Source organism: Pseudophryne corroboree, chromosome 9 (genome assembly GCF_028390025.1).
Source record: "Pseudophryne corroboree isolate aPseCor3 chromosome 9, aPseCor3.hap2, whole genome shotgun sequence".
NCBI lineage: Eukaryota > Metazoa > Chordata > Amphibia > Anura > Myobatrachidae > Pseudophryne > Pseudophryne corroboree.
Window position 1 is genome coordinate 382646252 of NC_086452.1, and position 23034 is coordinate 382669285.

The 23034-nt window shown below is 46.9% G+C and overlaps 1 long non-coding RNA gene across 2 annotated transcripts in view; it reads right to left on the reverse strand.

The window, feature by feature from the left end:
- Positions 1-300: 300 nt before the first annotated feature.
- Positions 301-23034, reverse strand: part of LOC134957060 (uncharacterized) — a 66528-nt gene continuing 43794 nt past the window's right edge. For both annotated transcript variants that reach the window (XR_010186423.1, XR_010186422.1), the window contains exon 3: positions 301-492. This is a non-coding gene — a long non-coding RNA (uncharacterized LOC134957060). The remainder of the gene's footprint in view (positions 493-23034) is intronic.

Here is a 23034-nt window from a genome sequence, read left to right on the forward strand (position 1 = left end):
TGCCCAATTGCTAAAAATTTTCCTGCTGCGATCAACTTGGAATTACCCCCTATATCCCAAGGTGACCTATCAGATGGGAGGGCACTATATTGCATTCTCTCTCCTGACAGAATGGGAGCAAGGAAACACAGTGTTTCTGCCAATTACATAGTGCTAATTACATTTGCTTATTACACAAGGCATTGTGTAATAAGCAAATCAAAGGCTATTATGGAACTTGTTAATTGATTCTCTTCGAGAACAATGAATTTCAAATCATCGTATTAGCAAATATGTGAAGTTTATTAAAAATGTGTCAACTTTCCATTTCAAATGATGAGAAGTACTTTATAGAAACATAGGTCCTCCTGCTGAGTTTCAGATATTTAAGTCTGTTTGTTTAGTGTAAAATACATGTGCGCAGAAAATGCAGCCATATGCAGAATGACACACATCTTTAGTGCTGTAGATAAACCAGTTAGAGAAAGTGCTATTTTTCCATCATAAGGCAGCCTGAAAAAAACAAAACAAGAAAGAAAATGTTTGCAAATAATCTTATCATTTGTGGTTTACAAAAATTAATGTATTCATACATTTCTGCATGCATTAATAGGAAGCACATTTAGTCACTTACAACTGTAGAAACGAACCCATTCTAAGGTTTTGCTAAACACTTATTCAAAATAACAGTGTACCAACGAAATATGGAATTGTACCAATAAGCACTCCAGGCCAGGGCCCTCATTGGATGTGGTTGTACTGATGTTCGGTACTTTGCGCATGTGCCGAACCCTGGCCTCCAGGTAGGACTTTCGGCAGCCATCTTGCGCGACCCCATGGGTCACGTAGCTGGCGGATGGTGTCAGAAATGATCCGAGAGTGCGTCCTAGGACACAGTATGGATCAGTAATGCAGCAGGAGCATACTTGCCTACCTGACCCTCTCCATGAGGGAGAAAATGCTCTGTTCCTGGACTTTCCTGGTAATGTATGATTGCCATCACCTGTGGTGAAACACCTTTCTTATCAATTACCCAGCTCACCACAGGGGATGGCAATCATACATTACCAGGAAAGTCCAGGAACAGAGCATTTTCTCCCTCATGGAGAGGGTCAGGTAGGCAAGTATGAGCATAGAAACATAGAATTTGACGGCAGATAAGAACCACTTGGCCCATCTAGTCTGCCCCTTTTTTATTTTATCCTTTAGGAAATCTCAACCCTTTTTTAACCTTAATTCTTTGTAAGGATATTCATATGCCTGTCCCAAGCATGTTTAAATTGCCCTACAGTCTTAGCCTCTACCACCTCTGATGGGAGGCTATTCCACTTATCCACTACCCTTTCTATGAAGTAATTTTTCCTTAAATTTCCCCTGAACCTCCCCCCCTCCAGTCTCAGTGTATGCCCTCGAGTTCTAATACTTCTTTTCCTTTGAAGAATGTTTCCCTCCTGAACTTTGTTAAGACCCTTGATATATTTGAAAGTTTCTATCATGTCCCTCCTTTCCCTTCTCTCCTCCAAACTATACATGTTAAGATCTTTTAGCCTTTCCGGGTAAGTTTTGTGATGTAGGCCATGCACCATTTTAGTTGCCCTTCTTTGTACACTCTCTAATGTATTTATATCCTTCTGGAGATAGGGTCTCCAGAACTGGACACAGTATTCCAGATGGGGCCGTACCAATGACCTATACAGTGGCATTATTACTTCTTTTTTCCTGCTACTGATTCCTCTCCCTATGCAACCAAGCATCTGACTTGCCTTTCTCATTGCTTTGTTGCATTGCTTACCTGCCTTCAAGTCACTTGAAATAGTGACTCCTAAATCTCTTTTCTCCTCAGTAGTTTCCATTATAGTACCCTTGATACTATATTTAGCCTTTGGGTTTTTGAGACCCAAGTGCATGATTTTGCATTTTTTAGCATTAAACTGTAGTTGCCACATTCTTGACCTTTTCTCAAGCCTACCTAGGTCATTAATCATTTGTTTTACCCCTCCCGGTGTGTCTACCCTGTTGCATATCTTTGTATCATCTGCAAAAAGGCATATCTTCCCTTCAATACCATCTGCAATGTCACCAACAAAGATATAAAAAAAAAAACTGGACCAAGTACAGATCCCTGGGGTACTCCACTGGTAACATTTACCTCCATAGATTGCACTCCATTAACTACGACTGTCTGTTTCCTATCCTGCAACCAGGTTCTTATCCATTTAACTGATTTATAATCCACCCCCAGGCTTTCAAGTTTATTTAGCAGTCTGCAATGTGGGACAGTGTCAAATGCCTTACTAAAGTCTAGATATGCTACATCTACAGCTCCCCCTTGATCTATTATTTTCATCACAGAGTCAAAAAAGTCAATAAGATTTGTTTGGCATGATCTCCCACCAGTAAATCCATGCTGTTTTGGATCCTGTAAGTGGTTTGATTTAAGCTATTCCACTATTCTTTCTTTTAATAGTTTTTCCATTACTTTCCCTACTACTGATGTAAGGCTTACTGGTCTGTAGTTACTTGCTTCTTCCTTGCTTCCACTTTTGTGCAGTGGAACTACATTTGCTCTTCTCCAGTCCTCTGGAATAGCACCTGTATTTAGTGACTGGTTAAATAATTCTGTTAAAGGTGTAACCAGCACATCTTTTAGCTCTTTGAGTATCCTTGGGTGTATCCCATCTGGTCCCATTGATTTATCCACTTTTAGTTTTGAAAGTTCTGTTAGGACCTTCTCCTCTGTAAATGTATTTTCATCTACCTTATTTTTATGAATGTCCTTGCAACTTAACTGTGGCCCCATCCCTTCTTCTGTAGTAGGAGGCATGACGCCCCCTGCTGCATTACCATGTTAGTGCTATTGCTGCTGGTTCTATGTAAGCAGCAGCAATAGCACCATCTACCAGTGGCGTCATAAGGAGGGTGCCGCACGTACCCGGGTGTCACCCGTCGAGAGGTGACACCAAAGTGCTGGCTCCTGCTCAGTGACAGGAGACAGGTGCTGCACTGGAACATCACGTGCAGCTACCAGGCTCCTGTCACCCTGTTGAAGCCAGCACTGCAAGCAAGTATAGCAGTCTCCAGGGGCAGGCCGCATCTCCCAGATCCCAGAATGACGAAAAACGGGGGGTCGGGATGCTTAGCCCTACCCCCTCTGCTTAGCCCCACCCCTCTTACGAAGCCCCGCTCCTTTAGCGGCCGCGGCCGCACCAGGTGTCACTAGTGTGAGTGATGCCTCTGCCATCAACTACATCTGAATGAGGGCCTAGATTCATATTTGGGTTCCTTACATCAGCAGATTATAGCTGTACTGCTAGTGTGGTGTCATCTAGGTCAGTACAGCTTCTTATCAGAAAATCAGAAAATTATCAGTAAGCTAGCAAATGATCATATCAGGAAGTACTTATTATTTGTCTGATATATTATTGATAGACAGTAATTATTTTGTTGTACTGCAAATTCAGCTAATCTCTATCCAGATTCATGTTACTTTTATACTGTATAATTCTGTATTTATATAGTTAGTTTTGTTTTTCCTTACCCTGGGCAATGACAGTAGTAAGGAGAGACCCTATCAAGAGAAGTTCTTAAATTATCTGACATTTTCTCCCAATAATAAATCAGAGAGAATATGCTGTTGAATGTGTTAGGTTTATGGAACCGATCCAGTAAGGATTGCAAATTCTGTTTATTAGCAGAATATGCAATCCTTTTGTTCGCATGCTGGGGCCGACCATTGCAGGGTAAGGCCACCCAGCATGCAATCTGCCAGCCCCTCTCTGAGACCATGCTGAAATTGTGGTGGCACCGCAATTTCATCCTGATCGCTGAAAATAGGGAAGCCTCCTTCCGGTGCAGCTTGGCTGCAACTGCAGAAGAGGCCCACCTCCATCTTTTTGATCACAGCGGCTGCGTGTAACGTCATACAGCTACTTCAATCATGCAACACCACCCTTACGTGCCGCCATGGCTCTGTTTCCCCGCTGCCGCCCCCCGCAACGCTTTTTCTCCGCCTTGGAAACGGAGTGCTTCTGCCCTGAGAACGCCTCTGCCTGATTGACAGGCAGAGGCGTTCGCATTTACTGCAGGGCATGCGCAGGCCGGGCACGGCCTAAGTCATTTTTGCGGATGGACCACTTTGCAATCCAACCTGAATGAAGTCCCATATTCCTAAATATGTCCCCAAATACGCAGTAGGGGCCTTATTTAGCTTTAGTTGCAAAATTACAAAATCGCAAATCGGGCGATTATCGGACACCTGCGCATCTGCTGCGACCACATTGCGTGTGCGCAAAGGGTGAAATGCGATCACAGGCCCAGCAAGGTGCGATCGCATAGTGATTGATAGGAAGTGACTGTTTGTGGGAGGGTACATGGTGCTTGTGTGGAGTGGTTGAAAAAACGCAGACGTGTCATGGCCGTTTTCGGGGAGTGCATCTGATGTCAGTTGCGATTGCTGTGAATGAAAACATGGTGCTGCTGAAATTCTGTATCAATAGTGATCCATCCTGAACTAGGCCCATAATCCACTCTCCCTGTCCTGATTTTAAACCTGTGTCTGTGATGAAGACTTATTTACATTTCATCATTATCTAAGGATTACCAACGTGTGTCCAGAATTGTATGTATGAGATACTGTACAACGTGCATGGTAAAAATGTTAAGAAGAAAAGACCGCTCTCAGCTTGCCAGGCAGGCACTGTGAAATGTAAAATAATAAACTACCACAGAGACTATGGCCCTCATTCCGAGTTGATCGGTCGCAAGGCGATTTTAGCAGAGTTGCTCACGCTAAGCCTACGCCTACTGGGAGTGTATCTTAGCTTCTTAAAATTGCGACCGATGTATTCGCAATATTGCGATTACAAACTACTTAGCAGTTTCAGAGTAGCTTCAGACTTACTCGGCATCTGCGATCAGTTCAGTGCTTGTCGTTCCTGGTTTGACGTCACAAACACACCCAGCGTTCGCCCAGACACTCCCCCGTTTCCCCGGCCACTCCTGCGTTTTTTCCGGAAACGGTAGCGTTTTTTCCCGCACGCCCATAAAACGGCCTGTTTCCGCCCAGTAACACCCATTTCCTGTCAATCACATTACGATCGCCGGAGCGATGAAAAAGCCGTGAGTAAAAATACTATCTCCATTGTAAAATTACTTGGCGCAGTCGCAGTGCGATTATTGCGCATGCGTACTAAGCGGAATTTCACTGCGATGCGATGAAAAATACCGAGCGAACGACTCGGAATGAGGGCCAATATACGTAAATCCTAACAATATGCAAACTCTTTATAGTAATCACAAATTAATCAGATATAACCTTCTAAAGGCCTCGCTGCTCTTAATAAATGTTGCTTGGAGGGAATAATTCATTAAACAATAATACTATATAACACGTTCTGATCACCTTGTGACTGATTCGGGAGCTGTCAGCTGGATTAGATTTCTTATTGGGGGTTATTTATTATACTCTGGTTATATCATGGTTGTGTATTATTAAAGATGTATTTAACTCATAACAGCTGAGTGAGACATGGTTCATTAGAGCAGTCAGGTTCTGATGAGCAGGAAAGAGATGCATCTATGAGGAATAGACCGTAGGCAATAACCCATTATCCTTTCAATTACCATTTCTATTATACTAGTGTATTACTAAACAGCGCTGAGCTATGGGGCCGGATATATACCAAATAATAGACCCCTGTGTACTAAGCCTTGGGGAGAGAGATAAAGTAGGATGAGAAAAAGTACCTACCAATCAGCTTCTAACTACCATGTTAAAGGCTGTGTTTGAAAAATTACAGGAGCTGGTTGGTTGGTACTTTATGTTTGTCCACTTTATCTCGCTCCAAGGCTTAGTACATAGAGCCTATAGACCCCTATGTGCTAACTGCTAAGCCTTGGAGAGAGATAAAGTGGATGCAGATAAATCAGCCAATCAGCATCCAATTGCTATTTTATAGGCTGTGTTTGAAAAAAGGACAGGAGCTGGTTGGTACTTTATCTCTGTCCACTTTTGTCTTTCTCCAAGGCTTAGTACATAGACCCCATAGGGCCTAATACAAGGTTGATTGCAAAAGCAAAATATTCCTCAAATGGACAAAGGGGCTAATTCAGTAAGGATCGTAAAAAGTACAAATTTGCAAAAACTACGACCAATTGCAAAATTGCGAAAGCCGAAACGGAAAATCTGCAACACTAATTTAATGTTACAAAAAAAGGTGGACTTCTGGAATTTTGCTATGAGATTTAAAAATCTGCATTTTTTGCGAAAAAACTTACACTTAGTCGCATTTTTTGCATAAAGGTTTCTGATGTCACAATTTAACGGGTGTGGTACGGAAGGTAGATAGTAACTAGGTTGACAGTGTCTAGGTCGACCACTATTGGTCGACAGTAACTAGGTCGACAGGGCCTCTAGGTCGACAGAGTCTTTAAGTCGACATGAGTTTTTTATGTTTTTTTTGTGTCATTTTCTTTGTAGAGTGACCGGGAACCCCAATTAGTGCACCGTGTCCCCTCGCTTCGTTTGCCATGCTTCGAGCAATCGTAGTCCACGTGGATCGTTAAGTATGAAAAAGTTCAAAAAAAGAAAAAAATCGTGAAAAACTCATGTCTACCTTTTGACCTGTCGACCTAGACCATGTCGACCTAAAGACCCTGTCGACCTAGAAACCCTGTCGACCTAGTTACTGTCGACTAATAGTGGTCGACCTAGACACTGTCGACCTAGTTACTGTCGACATAGAGACCGGATCCCCAATTTAACATCAGCCACACATAACATTGAGCCAACCATGCCTACTGACAGGATGCGTCGAACAAAAATGCGAGTGAATCCACAAACGCAAGAGGAAAAAGGAAAAAAAAAATAATGTTGAAAGTTTACATACATGACATATTAATGTTTCTTTGTTATTATTAACATTCCTTATGTTACTGTGTTGTTTAATGTGAAAATATTTAAAAAAATTTAAAAAACTGGTGCATAATTAAAATGTCTACAAAATCACAATTATTGTGGTGATGTCATTGAACATATGTTTTTGACAAGGGGAATTAAAAAAAAAAAAAAACCTTTCACATGTATGTGGGTATGATTTTTGAAGATAATAATTGTTTGTTGCTTTAAATCATAAAAAACTCAGCTTTTAAACGAAAATTCATTAACCAAACAAAAAAAACAACAACTTGCTTGTAAATGTTATTGTACATGTTTGTAGGAAAACAAGTGTGTTCTTGACAGACCTGCATTGTTATTAACTTAAATAATTATTAGGTTAATAACATATATTTTAGAGTAATACATGTGTTAAATAGTTTAAAGCTCCCTAAGGGGCCCTACTCACTTGGCGATGTGCCGCCGAGGTGCCCGATGGCCGATACGGCCGACGAGCAACCCGGCGGCGGGGGGGCAGTGACGGGGGGAGTGAAGTTTCTTCACTCCCCCCGTCACGCGGCTGCATTGAAGTGCAGGCAAATATGGACGAGATCGTCCATATTGGCCTGCATGCACAGCCGACGGGAGACCAGCGATGAACGAGCGCGGGGACGCGTATCGTTCATCGCTTATGTCTCCACACTGAAAGATATGAACGAGTTCTCGTTCATTTATGAACGAGATCGTTCATATCTTTCAGAATATCGCCAAGTGTGTAGGGCCTATTACATGTTGTTAAGTTTCAATGCAGCTGATTAAGGTGAATTGTGGTCAGCAGTGTGAGCTGCTTCAGCTGGGGGTAATGAAGCAATGATTGCAATATACATTGAACGTTCTACACCTGAGGTCAGCTTGTGCAGATTTTAAGGTTGACCTGCAGTTAAAGGTCCTACACACTGGCCGATTTTCTGAAAGATATGAACGATCTAGTTCATAAATGAACGAGAACTCGTTCATATCTTTCAGTGTGGCGACTCCAGCGATGAACGATGCGCGGCCCCGCCCTCGTTCATCGCTGGTCTCCCGTCGGCTGTGCATGCAGGCCAATATGGACGATCTCGTCCATATTTGCCTGCACTTCAATGCAGCCGCGTGACGGGGGGAGTGAAGAAACTTCACTCCCCCCGTCACTGCCCCCCCCGCCGCCGGGTCGCTCGTCGGCCGTTTCGGCCGTCGGGCACCTCGGCGGCGCATCGTCTAATGAGTAGGGCCCCTTACTCAGAAAGTGCACACCATAAATTTGCGTTCAGTTGCAAAAAATGCGTATGTTCTGCCTATCTAAAATCTGCATACGCCCACAACATGCCCCTGCTTGTAGTTTTTGCGAGTCCAGCCCTTTAGTACGCCCCCTACATGCCTAGTTTTCGTAGTGTATACACAGTTTTTGCTACGTCTCAGAAGTTGTATTTTTTGTCTCAAATTTTACGTCATGCATGACTGTTGTGTGCGTATTTTTGCAATTTTTGCAGTTTTGCGTTCCTTGTTGAAATAGCCCCAAAACCATGTACACTGCAGGGGAGGGAGGGGGGGGGGGGGGGGGGCAGATATACAGTAACGTGTAGAGAGAGTTAGATACTGGCTGCTTTCGTTTGAACACACTCCACCCAAATCTAACTCTCTCTGCACATGTTATATCTGCCCCAACTGCAGTGCAAATGTTTTTGCCCATTAGAGGAAGATTTTGCTTTTGCGATCAACTGTGAATCAGGCCCATAGTCTCTTAAGTATCGATGAATAACAGCAATGTCAGTGTTTCAAGCCTGTTCCAATACAGAGTAAAACACAAGTTTGTGTTACTACCTTTTTACTTTTTTAGGCTGCTTTATGGTACAATATTACCTCTATAGCCTTTGTGTTATTACCTTTATAGGTTGCGTTGTGTTATTACCTTTATATGCTATTTTGTGTTATTACAGTACCTTTATAGACTGCTTTGTGTGTTTACCTTTATAGACGGCTTGTGTTATTACCTTTATAGACTGCATTGTGTTATTACCTTTGTAGACTGCTTTGTGTTATTAACACACTGCTTTGTGTTATTACCTTTAGAAATTGCTGTTCATAACACACATTAGTGGAAGTGAAACATGACTGATTATGACGCATCTCAGAAATACAATGTATGCAGTTGAGTTGTCGGCAGTCAGGATACCGAAGCTGGGATCCCGACCGCTGACAATACTGACAGATGGAATCCCGGCTAACAGGGGATATTACCACTCGTGGGTGTCCACGACACCCATAGAGTGGGAATAGAACCTGTGGTGAGCGCACGGGACTCTTTGCGCTCACCCCGCTGCTGGCATACTGAGGATCGGGATGCTGTCTCAGTATACTGAGGGACAGCATCCCGATCGTCGGTAAATCCTACTTATCCCAAATACAATTGTCTCTGCTGGCGGCTTCCTTCATAGACTAGCAGATATGGGCAAAAAATGTCTCAGACCACATCACATGTCCCTTCCTGGCTGTGGAATGATAGGTCCCAAACTTTCTGGAATAATTCAGAACATAAAATTGCTGTACCAGAACACTGGGGACCTAATTCAGAGATGAGGCAGTAGTGATGTCGCACACAACTGGACAATGGGGGTCATTCCGAGTTGTTCGCTCGTTATTTTTTTCCGCTACGGAGCGATTAGTCGCAAACTGCGCATGCGCAATGTACACAGCGCGCCTGCGCCAAGTAAATTAGCACAACAGTTTGGTATTTTACTCACGGCGTAACAAAGTTTTTTCATCGTTCTGCTGATCAGAGTGTGATTGACAGGAAGTGGGTGTTTTTGGGCGGAAACTGGACGTTTTCTGGGAGTGTGCGGAAAAATGCAGGCGTTTCAGGGAAAAAGGCGGGAGTGGCTGGAGAAACGGGGGAGTGGCTGGACGAACGCTGGCTGTGTTTGTGACGTCAAACCAGGAACGAAAAGGACTGAGCTGGTCGCAATGGCAGGGTAAGTCTGGAGCTACTCAGAAACTGCCGGGTAATCGTTACGAGAAAATTAGCGAATCTTTCGTTCGCAATTCTGCTAAGCTAAGATACACTCCCAGAGGGCGGCGGCTTAGCGTGTGCAATGCTGCTAAAAGCAGCTAGCGAGCGAACAACTCGGAATCACCCCCGATGGGGGGTAATTCAGAGTTGATCACAGCAGCAAATTTGTTAGCAGTTGGGCAAAGCCATGTGCACTGCAGGGGGGGAGGGGGGCAGATATAACATTTGCAGAGAGAGTTAGATTTGGGTGGGTTATTTTGTTTCTGTGCAGGGTAAATACTGACTGTTTTATTTTTACACTACAATTTAGATTTCAGTTTGAACACACCCCACCCAAATCTAACTCTCTCTGCACATGTTATATCTGCCTCCCCTGCAGTGCACATGGTTTTGGCCAACTGCTAACAAATTTGCTGCTACGATCAACTCTGAATTAGGCCCCGTGTTTTAAGTCTGCTTATGCGTCCGGGTCACACTGCGCATGCGTCCTGTTTGTTCATACTTGTCTACTCTCCCGGAAGCTGCATATGACGTGAATCGCGTCATTTTAGCCCAGCCCCATTCCCATGGACCCACGAATCGCTGCATTTTCCTGATGTGGGGGCAGGGCTTAATGATGTCACAGCCCGCCCCCGCCCCAAAAAGTCTCCTGCAGCATCTCCTCTCCGGGCTTGTTATTTAAAGTAGGCAAGTAAGGTTGGTTGCTGCTTGGAGATGCAGAACATGTTTGGACACAGAGAGATGGTATTTCATTGGGCGTTTCAGAATTATCCCTTAGGTCCCCTAAAGACTCAGCCTATAACGCAGGCTAAGCACCAGAACAGAGAATGCCGTTACGTCAGTAACACTCTCCAGGCAACATTGTGGAAACAATCCTTTAATAAAACACAATAGTACAAAAACAACAACATTATTTACTATGTCAAAGAAGAAAAACAACACAAGATAAATGCGGATACCACAGTAGTGGTGTCAGGTACTGAAAGGCACAGCATAGACAGGGGGTGTAGGGAGCTGCCTAATATCACAAGATAAATGCGGATACCACAGTAGTGGTGTCAGGTACTGAAAGGCACAGCATAGACAGGGGGTGTAGGGAGCTGCCTAATAACACAAGATAAATGCGGATACCACAGTAGTGGTGTCAGGTACTGAAAGGCACAGCATAGACAGGGGGTGTAGGGAGCTGCCTAATAACACAAGATAAATGCGGATACCACAGTAGTGGTGTCAGGTACTGAAAGGCACAGCATAGACAGGGGGTGTAGGGAGCTGCCTAATATCACAAGATAAATGCGGATACCACAGTAGTGGTGTCAGGTACTGAAAGGCACAGCATAGACAGGGGGTGTAGGGAGCTGCCTAATATCATAAAACCAATAAATAATACACAGAGAAAAAACAAGTTCTGCTGTAAGAAAGATCAGCCCTACACAGGATTTACAGCAATATAGTCATAAAAATGGGGAGATTGGGGAACAGAGATGTTCGGAATAAAAAGTGTGACAGCTCCCGGGGATGGTGTGGCAAAGTAATACCATGGCCTCTGGGGGGAAATTCAGTTGTTTTTTGGGTGCTCTCCTGAGTCGGTGACCAGAAATCCACAAAAAGCCATCTGTTTGCATGGGTTTAGCCACTTTACACATCTGCAAAACAATCACATAGCTCCAGTCACACCAAAACCTCTGCACATGTTACATCTGCCCCATCTGCAGTGCAACGTTGTTTTGCCCAGTTACTTGCTTTTTTGCTTTACTTACAAACATGAATCAGGCCCTTAGTACGCAGCGGCTGTGTGAAAATATGCAAATGTTGCTGCTGTCAGGATTTGTACTGATACACCCACTGGAAGAGCCTCGGATTCACTGCTTGTGTAAGAAGATGCAGACATTACAGATGCAGACATAGCAGAAGACACAGATGTTGGATGCACAGCCCCAGCAATGGTCTGGTACTGTTAAATTGTAAGACCTGCACTTGTAACAATCACCAGAGCTGTAACCAGACATTTTGGTGTCCTGTGCCACAAAGAGCATTGGTGTCCACCCATATTTTAAAGCGACAGCATGCAGCCCAAAAGGGGTGTGGCCTCATGAGGAAGGGGCATGGTCACACAATAGTACCCTCAATTCAAATTATGCCACACACTAGTGCCCCTTATTCACATTAAACCACACAGTAGTGTCCTTTATTCACATTACACCACACAGCAGTAGTGCTCCTTACACGTTACGCCACACAGTAGTTGTACCTCTTACACATTATACCCCGCAGCAGTAGTGCCACACAGTAGTAGTGCCCCTGACACATTATGCCACACAATAGTCGTGCCCCTTGCACATTATGCCATACAGTAGTAGTGCCACTTGCACGTTATACCACACAGTAGTAGTGCCCCTTACACATTATGCCACATAGTAGTAGCAGTAGCCCCTTCTCTTCTCTCCCTATATGCAGCACTCAATTGGAAAGTATATCTCTCTCTACAGATGGGAACCGCAGTGGAGGTCAGTGGGTTAGGCTGCAGTCTGAGGCAGAGCTGCAGTGAAGTAGCCGGACGCACTGCTACTAATATAAATTGCAGCAGGGGCTAGGCAGTGGGGTATTTACCCATCACGGTGGTGGCCAATTCTGTCCACAGGGCATCTTTGCTCTATGTAGTGACAATGGCTGCACCACCCTAGTTATGGCCCTGACAATCACAATAATATCTGAAGACGAACGTTCTCATACCTGCTATAGGCAGTTTTCATTTTTCTTGAAATATATTTCTCACAGGGCAGCTCATGTAAATTTCTGACTTTATGTCTAGCCACACTAACATGTCAGCCATAGTTTCTGACTCTCAGATGTTGACCTCTAATTTCACATTCAGTATCAGTTTTACTACTGTAGAATTTTTCAAAAGGTTTTCAGTGCCTCTGGATTAATGTGTTATTGCTGCCATATAATTGACAGTGTAGTCACGGAGACTGTAGGGACACAAACAAAGGTAGGTGGCATTATCGTTCCCAAAAATATCCGCCTAGAAACTCAGCTGAGACCATTACAACATAAGGGATGAACAGATCATGTTTAGAGAGGCTCAGTGGATTTTATGACCTTCAGTCTCTTGATTGATCTGTTTAAAGCTTGGGTCTCATGCTGACTTATTTCAAAAGGTTTGGATTTGTGAATATTTTATAATTTACTGAGTAAACTGACATATAATATAACTGACTTTCACAGCAATATACAGTATAGGGCTCCCATCACTTTAATAACAGAGTTCAAGCACCAGTCGACTACAGTTAGTGGTCACTAGACCCTAAAAGGCACATAATGGAACAATGGGGAACAGATTGTGCACCCAGGCACTGCGATAAAATGCGTATGCCCTACCACAGGACGTCACGATCTCAGAGATAAAATGGTTTTAAAATATGCACTAAAAAGAGTTAGAAACAGTAGCGGCCCCAGAGGTGGGGCTACAGCGCAGTCCAAAATTCTAAGGGGAGCCATACCAACTGCCATCTCAAACTGATTCACTGGCAGTTGGTATCTCACCTGTTTGAATTTTGGACTGTGGTGCAGCCCCACCTCTGGAGCTGGCATCGATTATAAATAATGAGAAAAAAACACCAACAGTTTTTTTTTAAGGTTATGTAAATAAACCTGAATTTTGTGGTCAGCACAAGGTTGATGAGAGTGGAGAACAGGACGATTTTAGCATTTTAGCCTACTTGCCTACTTTGGTAGTTTCCTCTCTGATAGGGGCGTCACTGTGCTTGGTGACACACAGTGTTGGTTCCCAAAAAAGGCACATGGCCTTGCAGGAAGGGGGTGTGCCCTCACGGCACACCCCCTTTCATCAATCTGTGGGTCCCCGTTTTCATCAATCTGTGGGTCCCAGAGATGCTGGGCTGTCCTCAGAGACTGTCTGTCTGCAGTGTCGGCTCCTACACTGTGACAGAAGCCGAGTGCTACACATAATGTTACAGTGCAGCACCTGTCTCCTGTCACTGACGAGGAAACGCCATTTTGATGTCACCCCTCGGCGGGTGACACCCAGGTGCAGCCACCACCCCCTGCACCCCAAAGTGACGTCCCTGCTCTCCGGGAGAAACCTGTAGAAGAGATGCAGGTGGGCGGCAATAGGGGCAGGGTGGGCTATTTGTGTAATTAGGTCCCACCCCACATATTTGCATAGGGGGTGATGCGATTACCATAGAAACACATCACTTAACCCTGTCCCCGTTTGAGGACCGCGGATTCACTATAGTATTCTCCTCACTCTACCCACTTTCTGAAGGATGGAGTAGTTGTGTCCACTCTACCGATGGTGCAGGGGACTAACAGAAAAATTGTGATTCTCCTGTAGGTTCCGGGGGAGTAGGCATTGCAGATGACTGTTAGCACTGAAACAGTTATACAGTTGTGAACCCACCACCAATGGTGTAATGCTCCGATTCACAACACTACATTTCTGTGGGCGGGACCAAAATGGCACAGTATAAAGTGAATCGCACCATCACTGCCCAGTTTATATTGAGGATGGACAGTGGAAGTCTGGCATCGAATGGTTATCAGGCTTCCAACATCAAATCATGCGATGAGATGTCAGTTTCCATCGCATTCAAACCACTCAATGGTATAACCATCTATGGTTATACTTTGCACAGAAGCAGCTGAAGATTTGTTAATGTGCACAAAAACTGCACATGAGCTGTGATGCGAATACCATTTACAGGTGTCTGTAGATGAACAGTAGCAGTCCGCCATTGGATGGACATTGTAAAGCAGAAGGAGGCTCCAGAACATGCAGAGGGGGTCACTGCTACTGTGGTGAGTTGAGAATGTGGGCTAGAAAGTACAAACAGGGAAAATGACAGCTAATCTGTCCTGTCTGTGTGTCATGTAGTATGAACATGTTTACTGTGAGGGACATCAATGATTTCTGAGACTGCATTAGTGTTCCAAGCATACAGTAACTGAGAATAGAAAGATGTGAATCCATACCTAGTACAAGTGAGTAACCTGGCATTACTGCAAATTGTGCAGAGATAGAATACTGAGAGTTACAAATCGCAGTCTATCTATACAGGAATGTCAGCTCTTGTATACAGAACCACACTGTCTAAAGCAGGAACACCTAGAGTTTTGGGCGCGCACCCAAAAAAAGGGGTGTGGTGCAACAAGATTGGTGTATAGGGACTATCTCGCCCAAAATCATAAATTGGCCCCTACAGTAATAAATACCTTGCCCCACACAGGAAAATCCTCAAACACATTGCCCCACAGAGGAAAAACCACAAACACATTGCCCAACACAGGACAATAAAATCAAATACATTGCTCTACACAGGAAAAAACAGAAAAAAAAACACAGTAAAAGCCTCAAATACTTTGCCCCATAGAGGAAAAACCACAAACATATTGCCTCACACTGGAAAAAACTCAAACATATTGCTCCAACAGGAAAAACCTTAAACACATTGCCCTACACAGTAAAAAAAAAATAAAACTAATGAGGTGTATCAAAACTAAAATATACTATATTTAATCAGAAAAAATCTCTATATCACCAAATAGTGTGATTTATAATGTGATAATTGCATGATATGTCCCTGTACCTATTTACTTTGAGGTCTGATACTAATCACTAATAATAAAAAAAAAATCTCTATATCGCTTTGGATCATTTACACATGAGTTTAAGAAAAGTTAGAGAATATTAAATAGCTATGTCAATGCTCAAATCAATGTACAGTAAGGTGTCAGACCTCATATTAGATAGGTAGAGGGGCATATCACACTATTATTTTGTCGTGCAAAATTCATCCACTGTGCGGAACCCTCCCCCATTGTACAGAACCCTCTCCCCTTCACGCAGAACAGCCCCCTGTGCAGAATTATCCACCCATGGAGAATTCACACACCTTCCATCCCCCTTGTGCAGTATGTCCCAGAACAGAACTTACCAGATAAGTCTTCAAACATACTGGGCAGACACTTGCTTCCCGCTCTGCTTGCTTCCCACTGAATACTTACTACTGGGCAAGCTGTTTCCTAGCTCCCGCTGGCTGCACACTGCCACTGACTGGATGGCTGTTTACAACTGGTGCGTCAGGCTCCCCACATCACGGGTGATTTTATGATGTCACCCCAGCACTGCAGTACTGGGAATGGGTCTTCTGAGGCCTCTGAAACCATCAGAGGCTTATTACAGGGGCATTTGTTCTAAAGTTGGCCACGATCTACCGGTGGGTGCTCCATGAGCTACCTAAAGTTTGTGATCGACATTTTGGCTGGGTCTGGCCTAAAGTATTTCATTAACTGTGCTGGAGTGTTTACTTACAGTCTAAAAAAAATGTCTGACACCCATTAATTTCAATAAAAGTATGTCAATAGTATTACGTTAATTAACTTGCACTGGAGTGTGGGATTTGTATGTTCTCCCCGCCTGTGCATGGGTTTCCTTCTAGTCATACTTGCCTACCATCCCGGAAGGTGTGGGAGACTTCCAATTTGTGAGGTAGTCCCCTACACCCCTGGAAGAGTGGCCAGAACTCCCGCGTTAAGTGGGCACTGCAGGATGGGGAGATAAACCCCAGTATTCCCAGTCTGGGGGGTGGGGCAGGGAAAAAATGCACATTGCATAATTTTAGTCCTCTCCCCTCCCCACAGACCTATGAATAGCAGTGTTTTGTCATGATGGGGTGTGGCCTGATTACGGGAGTGCCCGGCTCCACCCCCAAGAGTGGTCAGTCCCAGAGAGGAGAAAAAGAAAGTCGGCAAATATGATCCTAGACCCCTGGTTTCTTCTCTAACTCCATTGGGCAATTCAGTTGGTTCAGCTTTTCATGCTTGTTGCTCCCAATAGCAGCTAAAGCTATCTAAAGTACTGGGCACGGCAAAGAAAATGCTGTTCAGGTGCCCAAAAGATGGGCTCTTCACTGATATCTGTTCACCACCTCAGGAGGGTGCTAGCAGAAATAATGGACTCCTTCTGTATTCGCACTAGGTCATTTTCACAATTTAATAGCTCTGTGGGGCACCAGAAAACATTAGAAATCTCCCCACCCCCCTCCCCAGTTACATCCTGATAGGTTATATGGCATTTGATAGTGTGTGTGGTGGAAAATATAGACTGTAAGTTCCATTAGGACAGGGATAAATGTGTATGATTAAATATTCTTTGTAAAGTGCTTTGCAAAATGTGGGCGCCAAATGAAAGAATAGATACGATGGCCACGTGCTGCAACACACAGCCATATATAAGGGATCCAGCTGTCAGTGCAAACCTTAAGCTCCGGTGATGTGGCAGGGCTTATTATTTTAGTCACTGTACACAGCGTTCTATGTGAATAGGCAGCTTCCTGAGAGTACAATAAATGAGCAAAGTAGCTATGGGAAGAATAATGAAACATTTATTTGTTTTCCATTTCTGTGTGTATAATGCCCTTACAATAAAAATGTATCCTACATTAAAATCAGAAAAATATGGCACAACAATTATGGTCACAAATATATATCCCCCCCCCTCCCCCCGCCTACACACACACACACACACACACACACACACACACACACACACACACACACACACACACACACACACACACACACACACACACACCAAGTATCAGGCCATTTCTCAGAAGTGTAATTTTGAGATCCACGTTTATTTGCAGAATGAAATTCCTAATAGGTCTCCCAGGTGTATGACCTAGTAGTCCTTCTGCGCTGGCCGCTGGGGACACTGGGAGTGGTTCTATTGGATCCCGCTCAGGTAAGAATGTGAAGAGTAGCTCATAAGCTTCTATTAGGCAACATGGTATGCGGGCTATAGGTCGACCATGAAAAGTCGATAGTCATTATGTCGACCACTAATGGTCAACATGTAGTAGGTTAACATGGTCAATATGTTGACATGTAAAAAGTTCACAGTGCTTATAGTCGACAGGGTCAAATGGTCGACACGTATGGTCGACACAGCTTTTTTGGGGTTTTGAGCATTTTATTCAACTTTTTCATACTTTACCATCCATGTGGATTACAATTGGGAACAGTAACCTGTGCCGAGCGACGGGGATGCGGTACACTAGTTGGGGTTCCACGTGTTTTTACAGCGAAAACGACATCCACAAAAGTAAAAAACAAAAAAAATGTGTCTGCCTTTTTTGTGTTGAACTTTTGTTATGTCAGCCTTTTCACCATGTCAACCTTTTGTGTGTGTGTGTGTGTGTGTGTGTGGGGGGGGGGGGGGGGGGGTTGGGGGGGGGGTATTTATAGAAATTCGTACCATTAATCATATAAACAGACCATAGTGAATTGCATGGTAGAAGATTACAGGAAAGAGATTACAATATAGAATATATATATATATATATATATATATATATATCTCCTATATATTAGCCCAGATCTGTGACTTTGTGCCTCATTTGCTAACGCTGGGCGGAGTCACAACACTGGGCGGAGTTAGTCAAATGAGTCACAGATCTGGGCAAATCTATAGGAGACTAGGAGCAGAAGCAGATGGTATGGGCATGGCACAGGCAGGGGTGCATACCTCCCAGCTTTCTTCAGGCAGACAGGGGTGCATACCTCCCAGCTTTCTTCAGGCAGAAGAAGGGACACACGCGCAGCGAAAAAGGTGCATGGCTTCGCGGGAGGACCCTGTGAGCTGCTGGCATGCCCCCAGGGGTGGATTATGAGTCGGGGGGCCCAGGGCACTTGAGACAGGGTGGCCCTATCTCATTGCTGTGCCTGCTGCGGGTTTGGGGCGTGGCCTAATCGTGGGTCACGTGACCACGCCCCCTTATGCAAATTCCAGATTATTGTTTTTTTACATGGGATTTTGGCCCCCTCAGCTAGGGGTAAATCCAGAGGGGGTGGTCGCTCCCCCCTACACACCCGCACAGGCAGAAGAAAGCAGGGAGGCTGCTGCCTCCCTGCAACACCACAGACCTGCCAACATGCAGCAGCGTGTGCTGACTGTAGCACAATGCTGCTGTTGCTGGCAGGACGGGGGAGCTTCAGAGCTGGGACAAAGCTACTCCAGCCGGGGGGCCCCCTAAAACTGTGGGGCCCGGGGTACGTATCCTCTGGGCCCCCCCTTAATCCGGCTCTGCTGCCGGGCCCCCCCTCAATCCGTACCCCCTGATGCCCCCTCTCCTCCTGTCTCCACTAAATAGACGCTGTGCGCATGCGCACAGCATCTATTCACCGCTGCTCTGCTAAGCAGAACAGCGAGTACAGGAGCTTCCCAACTGCCCACCCCCCACCACGGGACACTGTGGCCCGCGGGTGGGACAGCGGGACAGACCCCAAAAAATGGGACTGTCCCGCGAAAATCGGGACAGTTGGGAGGTATGGGGGTGTTTGAGGGGGTATGTCGTACAGACAGACGGGCACCGGCTCACTGTGTGCTTGACCCCCCACATCAGCATACTCAGCAGGGGCTCTTTGGCGCGGAGAAGCGTCACTTTCTGGCACACTCCACGCTTCTTAGCTGCAGTTTTGTGGGGCACCTGCCGCTGTGCAGGTTCCGTACTGCCTCTGTTATCTCCTGCCCCGGCAACCCCACCACTAGCTGCAACGCTGCCGCCCGCAGTGAGGTGCGCCCAACTCCTACTCACACTTTAGCCGGCGGGCAGCGCTGCAGAAGTCCGCGCTGCTTGCAGGCTCCGACCCCCTCCTCCCTCCAGCTGCAGCATCTCATGGGGGCTAACCAGTCACTCCCAGTCTCCCCTTACCACAGTGCCCGGCAGCCGCGCGAGGTCCGCGGTGTGTGACTGAGGAGTGGGGGGGGGGGGATGTCAGCCATGCCAAGTCTCCAGCAGCAGCAGATCCCAACAGGTTGGAGTGGAACAGCAGCAGCCAGCAGCAGTGACTCCGGTAAGACACATCTGTCTGTCACCACTGTTTTGTCCCTAATACCAATCTCTCCCGTGCCCTGTGTTCTGTCATGTCCCTGTCACCCCTGGCCTTGCCCTGTCACCCTTATCCTGGCCCTGTCATCCCTATCCTGGCCCTTTCACCCTTATCCTGGCCCTGTCACCCTTATCCTGGCCCTGTTACCCCTATCCTGGCCCTGTCACCCCTCTGCTTGCCCTGTCAACCCTATCCTGGCCCTGCCGCCCCTACCCTGGCCCTGTCACGCCTATCCTGTCCCTGTCATTTCTGTCCTGGCCCCGTCACACCTGTCCTTGACCCGTCACCCCTGTCCTGGCCCCGTCACCCCTGTTCTGACCCTGTCACCCCTGTACTGGCCCTGTCACCCCTGTTCTGACCCTGTCACCCCTGTCCTGGCCCTGTTACTGCATACCCTCCAACTACCTTTTTGGCAGGTACAGTACCCGCAGTGCCTTCAGACCCCTCCCCAATGCACCACAACTCCGCACCTTCCCCTACACCACATGCGGCACCCCATCCCTCCCCCACACGCTGTGCCTCCAGACCCGCTACACCACCCGCGGCTCCCACTCCCCCGCCCCTCCAACACCCACAGCACCTCCAGATCCCCTCCACCATCCACCCCCCATATATGTCTCCCCCCACACCTGCCCCCCCTCCACCCGCAGCATCTGCAGACACCCGCCTCCATCCGCGGTCCCCCCCCTCCCCCACCCCTCCCCCACCGACGGCACCCCCATACCCGCCCCTCCACCACCTGCAGCGCCTCCGGACCCCCTTCCCCATCTGCTGCACCACCCGCACCTGCCCCTCCCCCACCCGCGGCGCCTCCGGACCCCCTACCCCACCCCCGGCACCACCACCCCTTCCCATCCCACAGCACCTCTGGAACCCTTCACCCATCCGCAACATCCCCGCACCTGCCCCTCCCCCACCCGTGGCACCCCTGCCCCTCCCCCACCTGCAGTGCCTCCGGACCCCTCCACCATCTGCAGCCCCCACTCCTCTGTCCCTCCCCCACCCGCAGCACCTCCTGACCCTTCCCCATCCAGGCCCCCCCCCCCGCATCCGCCCCCCCCCCCTCCACCCGCAGCATCTACAGACACCCTCCCCCATCCGCAGTCCCCCCCCCGCACCCACTACATTCTGTACATCGTGCCCTGCAGGTGCTGTTCACGCCGTCACAAGGGGCTGCGCCTCCTTCACCATCGCACGCCCTTTCATTGTGTAATATTTAACCACTAACAAAGGAATGCAGGTAATACTCCATATAATACAAATATTGAACCCCAGAAAGGCATGCAAGGGTTAAGGGGGCGTAGCCTCATGCGACGGTGTGAAGAGCGCCCGTAGGGCGCGATGAAGCACCTAGTTATACATATACAGAGAAAAGTGACAACACTCAAGGAATTTTAAAGTTATAAAGTATATTGTAAACCAAGTCACAACATTTTGTGACTTTGCTCACAATATACTTTCACTTTAAAAGTCCTTGAGTGCCGTCTATTCTTTATGTATACACGCTAGCGGCATGTTAGGAATCGTATAGGACACTGAGGACAGTTTCACTTTTTTCATATATACTGTACTGTATATGGGGTCTAGTGAGGATCTGGCTCGGACTGGCCCACAGGGGTACAGTGGAAACCACCGGTAGGCCCCACTGCCTGGGGGGCCCTCCTCTTCTAGGGATCAGGTTCTAGACTGTGCACTTGAATTCTATATTATACATGTTTACAAAAAAAGAGAGAGATTGGACTTGAAGTGGCGCACTAGATAAGATTAATTGGACATATAAAATTTAACTTTTATTGATGTATTATTAAAAAGACCCAAAACTGTGAAATATTAAAACCACATGCAAATAAACAGACAAAGTGCTACATAAATCTTAAAACCACACACTGTGCTCTACGTGTCTGTGCAATAATGTGACCTCAGGGTAATATACCTTACAGTAAGGTTAAATAAGCCAGGGCCGTAACTACGTGTGTGCCAAGTGGGCCTGGCACACAGCGCAGTTGCCCTGAGGGCGCACTGCCAGCGGCATGTAATGAGTCAAATTGACTCATTACATGCCGCCTCTGAAGTCTGCGCCGTGCGCTGCCGCCGCACTGGGGAGGAGAGCTGCATCGCCGGGGAGCGGAGAAGGAGGAGGAGGGAGGGGGACTGGAGCCGCAGCAGCGCTATTTCATTGGTAGTAAGCGCCGCTGCAGCAGCCCCCTCTCCTTCCGTATTGGCTGCCCGGCGCTGCTGTGGATGCTTGGATGCGGTTCCCCCATCCCAGCATCCACAGCAGCGCCTGGCAGCCAATACGGAAGGAGGGGGGACAGTTGCAGCGGCGCTTACTACCAATGAAATAGCGCTGCTGCGGCTCCAGTCCCCCTCCCTCCTCCTCCTTCTCGCCTGCCTGCACCGCGGGAGCTCCACGAGGAGCCTGACTGCCAGCGGGGAGATGGTAAGTATCTCTCTCTCTCTCTCTCTCTCTCGGGGACACCGTCTGCCATAATGTGTAAAAAGGGGGCCTGGCTGCCGCAATGTGTAAAAAGGGGGCCTGGCTGCCGCAATGTGTAAAAAGGGGGACTGGCTGCCGTAATGTGTAAAAAGGGGGCCTGGCTGCCGCAATGTGTAAAAAGGGGGACTGGCTGCCGTAATGTGTAAAAAGGGGGACTGGCTGCCGTAATGTGTAAAAAGGGGGACTGGCTGCCGCAATGTGTAAAAAGGGGGACACCGTCTGCCGTAATATGTAAAAAGGGGGCCTGGCTGATGCAATGTGTAAAAAGGGGGACTGCCGTAATGTGTAAAAACGGGGACGCTGTCTGCTGTAATGTGTAAAAAGGGGACGCTGTCTGCTGTAATGTGTAAAAAAGGGGGACGCTGTCTGCCGTAATGTGTAAAAATGTTTGTATTATATGGAGTATTACCTGCATTCCTTTGTTAGTGGTTAAATATTGCACAATGAAAGGGTGTGCGATGGTGAAGGAGGCGCAGCCCCTTGTGACGGCGTGAACAGCACCTGCAGGGCACGATGTACAGAATGTAGTGGGTGCGGGGGGGGGGACTGCGGATGGGGGAGGGTGTCTGTAGATGCTGCGGGTGGAGGGGGGCGGATGCGGGGGGGGGCCTGGATGGGGAAGGGTCAGGAGGTGCTGTGGGTGGGGGAGGGGCAGAGGAGTGGGGGCTGCAGATGGGGGAGGGGTCCGGAGGCACTGCAGGTGGGGGAGGGGCAGGGGTG